The following is an 8,135-nucleotide window of genomic DNA, read 5'->3' on the forward strand; positions in this document are numbered from 1 at the left end:
TTGTTGTATTTCATGATTAGAAGCTATTGAGGCAGCCACCAGGACCTGCTGTCATCTGCTGGCAACCTAGGGCATAATACTGAAGCAAAACTTGTTGTTTTGCTGAATTACTTTCATTTGTCCTTAGATAAGCCAGTCGATTACATCCATGCTTCTTCAGGTAGCCCTCTGTGCTGTGTTTAATGCTATTGACCGCTATTGCATCCATCTTCCCTCTGCCAGGCCTCCTCCCAGCCTGGATGTGGTTATTGTGTTGTGACCTGTGGTCCTGACCACGGCTGACTGTCAGCACAGAGAATGGCAAATTCTGTTCAGTATGGTTCATGTCTTGGTTTTTGTTCAGCTCTGGGCCTGTGTGGCAAAGGCTCTGACACCAGGTTGTCCTCCAGAGCCACCTCAGAGGGTACATCGTGTCTGGTGAGATCTGGAGGGCCATGGGGATGTGCAGTGGCTTCCCTTTCTGACCAAACCATTCCCTCAGCCATGATCAAGGACAGCCAGGCTGGGCTGGGGGTATTAATGGAGGTCAGGCACAGCCTGGCACCCTCAAGGCACCTCCAAGGTCTCAGATCCTCCTGGGAATGGGAGCAAGGAGATGTTTGCTTGTTAAGGTCAGGTCCTGGCAAGTATTCTGATTTAGTTCTCTTCCAGGCACCTGCTTGCCTTTTATTTTCCATCTTCACTCTGCCAGGCCTCCTCCCAGCCTGAATGTGGTTAAGCCACATTGTGTTGTGACCTGTGGTCCTGACCATGGCTGACTGCCAGCACAGAGAATGGCAAATCCTGTTCAGTATAGTTCATATCTTGGTTTTATGTAGTGCCCTCCCTTCCTAACCAAACCATTCCCTCAGCCATGATCAAGGACAGCCAGGCTGGGCTGGGGGTATTAATGGGGGTCAGGCACAGCCTGGCACCCTCAAGGTCTCGGATCCTCCTAGGAACAGGCTCAAGGAGATGTTTGCTTGTTAAGGCCTGCTTGCCTTTTATTGAGAGGCTTTCTTACTGGTTTGGGAACTGGTGGATATGTTTGAGGAAGGAATTCAGAGTTGAGGAGCTCATCCTGCGCTCGGGGTGGAGCTGCAGATGGAGCTGCAGGTTGGGCCGAGAGGGCTGTGAACTGCTGCTGACCCTTTGTGCAACAAAGGACACAGGGATTTGTGGCACAGACAGGTGAGGGACACTGAGACACACAGCAGGAAAGGATGGCTCCAGATTATCCCATATTTAGATTCTGAAGATATAAAAACCCAAGCGTTGCTTTGTTCTTGGTCCTCCTCAGAGACACCAACTCGTGCTGTTCTTCATTCATTCACTTATTTATGTATTTGTTGATTGATTTTTTTTTGCACCAACAGTAAATTATTTTAAGGATCTGGATTTCTGAGGCTCTGCTGTGGGACGCCTGGTGTTGAGCTGACTGTGAGCTGGACTGACTGTGAATGCCATCTCAGGTGGTAAGGATTTGGCTGCCAGAGTGGCTCCTGGATGTTCCAACAGGAGAGTTCTCCCAACAGTATCTAGCTGTGAGAAATTGTGCCTTCATAATGGCAATACTTAATGCTTTCTGTATATGTTCAAAATTTATAATAACTTAAAGAAGAATTAATTATTTTGGTTTTTCTGAAGTCATAGACTAAATGTATTTCGGTCCCCATCATGGATTCGCTGAATATTCTGTTTTGCAAATCCCATTGGCATGGAAAGGATTTTTATGTTGATATATGAAGATTTTCTTTTCATTATATATGTATGTTTGTTTATTTTTTAGAATTTATTTATAAGTGTAATGACTTTTTTGGGGGCTAATCTGCTTCTGAAGATTGTGGGGCTGGATGTTCCTTCCTTAGGGTATAGTCAGGCAATACTTTTCCTACTGCAAATGGCTACTTTTACTTCACAGAAATTATTAGGCTTTTTTTACAGTAAATAAAAATGGCAATCAGGTATTGCTGGACTGCCAAGACAGCCTGGGCAAATCCTGGAAGAAATGAACTTGTTTAATTACAATCATCAGGAACCTTCTTATTTGCCTTTGTGAGTCTGAGCTTGCTTTTTATTTAACATAGTAAGGTATTACTACAGCCACAGTGAATATCAATTAAAAAAACTCCAGGTAATATATATTATGAGAAATGTCATGTACAGAAAACTGTGGTAAGCAGTAGATAAGTAGTGTCATTATCTGAACTTCTAGATCAATAATTTGATAATCAGAATAACAGCCATAACCACCTATACTAATGACAAAATAATGGCATAAAAATTATACATAGAATTTTATTTTCCTGCCACACATTTTTGCATCCTCACCTCTCAGTGAGAATGCATCACCTTTTAATCCTTTTTATTCCTGCTAAACAAATTCATTCTCTGTTGAGGAAAAGAATGAAGGCAGAAAGATATCCAGCAAACTTTCTTCTTCATTCCTACCCTTGTGTAACCTTTCAAGATTCCAACTTCTGTCTTATTAATGCTTTCAATTTCTATAAATCATCAAATTTTTATTTGATGATAGCAGTACTGAGACAGACTGTCAGGGGAGAGCAGCCAGTTTCTTCTAAAAACAAAATTACAAAAAACCTGTGTGAAAGCCCTTTGGTTCTCCTTCTTGAAGTACAAATAAAAAAGTCCATAAGGACCCAAACAAAACCACCAAAATCAGAAAGGAAAAAAAAATCCCCAAACAAACTACCAAAAGGTCAAAATATCTCTGTTAGCAAATAAAGTTCCAGCACACAGAAGAGTTTAGAGATTGAAGAAACTAAGAACACAAAATAAACTTCTCACAGTTCACTTACAGCAACCAATTTTCATGTGACAGATCCATTTTTTTTGCCAGATTTTGCAAGCCAGAAATAACTGGGTGAGAATGAGGCCCTTGTGCTTCTGCGTTATTTTAAAGGCAGATGGGTTTTTTCATTGTGTTCATAATTTCTCAAGTTAATCAATAAATAATAGCCACTGTTGAATTTTATTCAGAAAATATTTTCGTTGAGTAAAGGTTTTAAGATAAAAAAAGTCTAAAAACAGCATTCTAGTTATAAAATAATTCTCTAATTTTGTTATGGCATAGTACAGAAAGAGAATGTATCAATTAAGTTCAGTTAAACTGTACATAAAGATACAGGCACAAGAGCCGCTCCTTTAACACTTTTCTCTCCAAAGGTGACATCATGAAAATTATCAAAAAGGAAAAGAAACAGTAGAATTACTCTGTGGTTATAAATTTCCTTTAATTTGGATTTTTTGATACAAATTTGCAGCACCCGGCTTGGTGAGACTGAGTGAGAAAAGACAGTTTTTACTTTAGTATGTGTTTTGCAGAAACAGATTGATTTTATACCATTTTCAACATTTCTGCTCCAAGTAAAGTGTTATAGTTGAAGAGTTTGAATATTGCATTTTTGAAACTTCAGCTTCTCTCTTTTTTAATTTTTTTTTTTATTTTGCAAATCATAAAAAAGGCAGTTGAATTTGAGCTCCTGGGAACTGAGCAGCACCTCCTCTACTGGTGAAAACTCACACAGCTACAAGGACTTCAAGCTCTATCAAACTCCTCTGTAAAGTTACTGGGTTAATTTTGTGAATTCAGCAAAAACTGAGCTTTGCACGTTCCCAGACGGAATATTAATGCTTCAGGTCTGTTCCTGGAACCCTTGAGATCAAGAGGAAGTCTAAACATGCCAATCTTAACTTGCGTGGCTGTGCTTTTTATGCTTCTCTTTCACAGTGATATATTGCAAGTTACAGTTACAAGGCCAGCTTGGATTTTTAATCTAAAACCAGCCCAGGCAGAGCATTAGAAATTTAGGATGCTTGTACAAACATACTCTTAAACTTTGGAGAAGTGTTTGCTTTTCCTCAAAACAAAATCACTCTGTGACAAAAAAGAATAAATGTTAAAACTACAAGCTATAACATACTATTTTTTTTCCTTAAATTGTCCAGAGGTCTTAAAGCAGCCTTTCTGTTCTGAAAAGGGAACTGCTGTAATGGATTATTTTGCATTGTGAGTATCTGCATCGATGCACTTGTATATGTGTGAATGGTTTTGTGTGTATGTGTACATATATATATATATATATATATATGTATATATATATATGCACACACACAGATTAAGTCTACAAAGTACCCTTTAGAATGAGTGGCATTTTTGCAGTGCTTTAAAGGAAACTGGAAAACAATTTCCGGGTTTTGTTTTATTCCTGTGGAGAGAGTAAGACTAATTTTTTTCAATAATAATAATTATTATGACAAATTAGAAAAGGGGAAATGCCAGAGACCAATGTTACATTTAATTTTTGATTTTTCAGCCCTGAAATTTCTGTCAATTTTTTCTTCCTTCATTTAGCTGTCATGAATAGTGTTGCTACTTGCAAGAAACATCCTGAGTTTTAACGCAGTCGCCTTTCTCTGATTATTTATCACAGCACAAAACCTGCAATGGTGGTGAGTCTTCTGTAAGAATCTCTTTTTATTTTTACTTTTTTATGATAAAATTATAAATCTCTTTTTTGTCTTGCCTTAGAATCCAGGGTAATGTCACTTGGGCCTCAGGGGCTGTTGAGCAGCAGCAGCAGGTATAAGCTGAGCAAGTCAAGGTAGCATTAGCAGTCGTGCCTGGCTTTATAATAGCAGCTTCTTCCTCCAGGATTTGTCAGTTTTGCTTTTGCAGTTCAGTCAGCAGTGGCATGTGCTGCTTGCCTCCTGTCTGTCCAGCAAAATAAAGGGAATCATTTTCTCTTGCAGGTGACAAGGCTGAAAAGGAAACCTCAACAGTCTGTTTTGGCTGGCTGTGCAAAGCTGGGTTTGTTGCCCTGCAGCTGTGATGACCTTTATGTTCAGGAATAATTTGAGTCCTCTGGATAATTCAATAATGAGCAAATCCTACTCCAACCTCCTTTTCTTTATAAAAGTTGCACTCTTTCTGAACTTTGCTGCTTTTTTTTCACTCACAGTGAAGCATAGTCTGAAGGAAAGAAAAGTAGGGAGAAAATAGGAGAAATGACAGATCTCATTTCAGACTTCAGGGAGAAGTCAGTAAAGAAGAATGAGTTGGAGGATACAGATGATTTTCTTGAGATCAAGATCACTAGACAATACTCTTGTCATAAAAGGGAAAGGAAGGTGAAAACAGAAAGCCGCCATTGCCCAGAAAAAAACCCCAATTGGTAAATTCCAAAGTTGCAGTGCAAGAATGTGAAGAAATTGTTGATTACTGAGCCAGAGCTTGGAGAGAAAATAGACCCTAGTACCAAAATCTGTCACCCACTGTGAATCTTGAGAGTTCTGTATGCCACAACATATCAGCACAGCTTTGCTTTTAATCACTGCACCTTTTCCAGAGAGCTTGCAACAAATGAACTTGCTTATTTAGCCATGGGATTTCAGTCAGGGCTTGTTTTGAATCCTCCTTGTGCAAACAGACTGTAAATGCATGCCAGACACTTTTGGCTGACTGAAGATGTTTCAAAGATGTGAATAGTTTGCCTGAGCTGCAGGGAGTTTGGTGTGGGGTTTTTGATTTCAGTATCCACAATACAAATTAACTGCAGAACACTTGCCCTGAGAATGCAAATTGTAATTTTAGCTCTGAGAATATTTTCATGTTGGCCACTTCACACAGTGTGCAATGACTCATCAAAAATGAATTGTGCTAGTAATTTGATGCTTCACTTAACAAATATGAGAAAACATGCATTATTTTAACAATGGTTAAGCGAACATGCATAAGCTTTTCTGTAGGAAAAAGAAAGTTTTAGAAATATCTTGTTATATTCCTTTTTGCATAGACAGTTTAAGACTTTATGGCACTAGGGAGAGATCTAATTTTGTGGGAGAACTGCAAAATGATTTTACACTGTCTTCAAATATTTTTCTACTCTTGCAATATAATCTATTCATTCTTTAGGCATTTTCTGTTCTCAAAACTTCTTGTGTTTTATTGTGTATATGAAATTTCTTAAAGGAGGATAAAATACTTGTCTCTTTGTAGAGTTCTGGCAAAAATATCAGCACAAAGGTTGGATATTACTTGTTATTAATAGTAAATTATTGTTTCATCTTTATCAGTCTCTCTGTATTACAAGTTAAATTCTCCATAAATGCATATCTTCAGTATACTTTTTATATTGTGCAAATACTTCAAAATTTAGGGGGAAAGTGCATGAAAAGATAAGATTGTTTATAAGATGAAATTTCATGCAGGGAAATCTTCAGTCCTGACAGAAAGGCATAGCTGATGGCACCATGCTTTTAGAAAAGTTGAAAGGTATTTGAATCAAACTAGTGCCTGTAGGGCTTTGTCTTTATTGAAAATTAAAAAACCCAAAAGTTATATGGTATATTTCCCAGGGCAGATTAATTTCAATAGACCACCTGCATTTTGCTCTGAGAGATGTGTGGCAGATGTAAGATAGAAATAATCAAATTCTAATCCAAAATGCATCGGTGTAGGTCCACATAGTTCTAAAATAAAGAAATGCCTTTCATTTTCAAACAACTGAAACCCTAATGTGGCCTTTTAACTGTAGGAGTTAACTAAACCTACTTGATAAATTAATCCATCTCCAGAAGAGCTCTGAATTACTCTGGAATAGAATTAAGACTTGTCTTTTTCAAAAGACCTAAATCCTTCCTGGCTCTGAGATGGGAATAAATAAAGAAATATCTGAGAGGTACCAGCATGGATGTGTTTGTACATCTACAAAGCATTACAACTTTCTGACCAAAGAAAGGGTGAGCACATTAGGGAGGTGTCCAAGGTGCTGGGAAATAATAAAATAGTATGTTTATGAAATCCCAGAGATTTCTGTAAGGTTTGTTTCTGTGACAATTGTGTTGACCTAAAAGTGTGCAAGTAGAAAACAAGATCTATCCTGTTCCAGCACACACTATAAAAATGTAAATGCAGCTTGGAGCATGCTTTATTCATGAATGTTCCAAACTACTGAGACCTTAAAGGAAAAAAAAAAAAAAAGATGAAATAGTTTCCTCTTTAAAAAGCTTGAAGATAAAATATGTATTTAAAATAATAAATTATACATACATCTGATTTATATTTCATTGGCTATTAAAGTTTTATCACAGAAAAAAGGAGAATAGAATATATGTAAATAGAAAAATAAGTAAACATAAGCTGGATGCTTGTGTGAGAAAAGAGTGAAGTTTGGGGTTTTGGTTTTTTTTAGTTTTGTTTTTTTAAATATAGCTGTAGTCTGAATAAGACTGCCATAGACTACTACAACTCAGAGTATTTTTTTCCAAGAGAAGTACTTTTTTTTTCTGTTTTGGTTGTAAACCCTGATGCTCTCTGGCATGCAGGGCTGGTGTTTATCCAGGTCAGCAATCTTCTGTAAGGCAAGGCAATGGGGACATGTCTAAAATAGTCAGTTCCCATATTTGTTGCAGTCAGTTAGCCAAAGAATCCTGATTTCACCCTGTGATTGTTATAATGTGTCTACCTGAGCTGCATGTCAGAGGCTTGACAGAGCTGCATATTTAATAAAAAAGGATGTGAGAGTCAGAGGCCATAAAAGAAGAAACATTTCAAGCTTTCTAAACAAATCCTGCAAACCTGAGCAGGGCTCATGCACAGTCTTAACATCACTCGATGTCTTCCCCCTACTTCAGTGCAGTGAAAATATGGGCTACATCCAGGCCTGTTTAAATGTATGTACATATGTATAATTAGGAATTTAATGGGCTGTGTTGTTCTGATTCATTCAGGATTAGTTGTTAACTGTAAGAAATTGGTTACAGTCATGACTGTACTGCAAATTGATTTGGCAGTGGGTATAGAAAACAGACCTAGCAAGCTTGTTAATAATGCTATCAACTGCATTCCAAAAATATTCTGATTGCTCTACTTTATGAAACCTTCCTGAGCTGTGCAGCTGCCAAGGCCACGCAGAATTAAAGTAATAAAAAAGGGTTTCCACTTGGAAGTTTTGCTGTCAGTTTTGCTCATGACTGTTTGAGACTCATACAAAGACTGCCAGCTTTTCCATGCTTGCCCACTATTCTATAAAACTATTAGAAAACAGGTTACCAGGCTTTTTTTGGGGTAAGTAATATGAATTACTAAAAAAAAACTCCCAAAACTTGATATTCAGACTTAGAAGAAAACAAAA

The 8,135-nt window shown here is 37.6% G+C and overlaps 1 long non-coding RNA gene across 1 annotated transcript in view; it reads left to right on the forward strand.

Moving 5' to 3' along the window:
- LOC132070145 (uncharacterized) overlaps window positions 1-1,572 on the forward strand; it is a 66,408-nt gene extending 64,836 nt beyond the window's left edge. The window contains exon 4 of the long non-coding RNA XR_009417889.1: window positions 1,356-1,572. This is a non-coding gene — a long non-coding RNA (uncharacterized LOC132070145). The remainder of the gene's footprint in view (window positions 1-1,355) is intronic.
- Window positions 1,573-8,135: the final 6,563 nt, after the last annotated feature.

The sequence above is a fragment of the Ammospiza nelsoni genome, chromosome 2 (genome assembly GCF_027579445.1).
Source record: "Ammospiza nelsoni isolate bAmmNel1 chromosome 2, bAmmNel1.pri, whole genome shotgun sequence".
In the NCBI taxonomy this organism is placed as follows: domain Eukaryota; kingdom Metazoa; phylum Chordata; class Aves; order Passeriformes; family Passerellidae; genus Ammospiza; species Ammospiza nelsoni.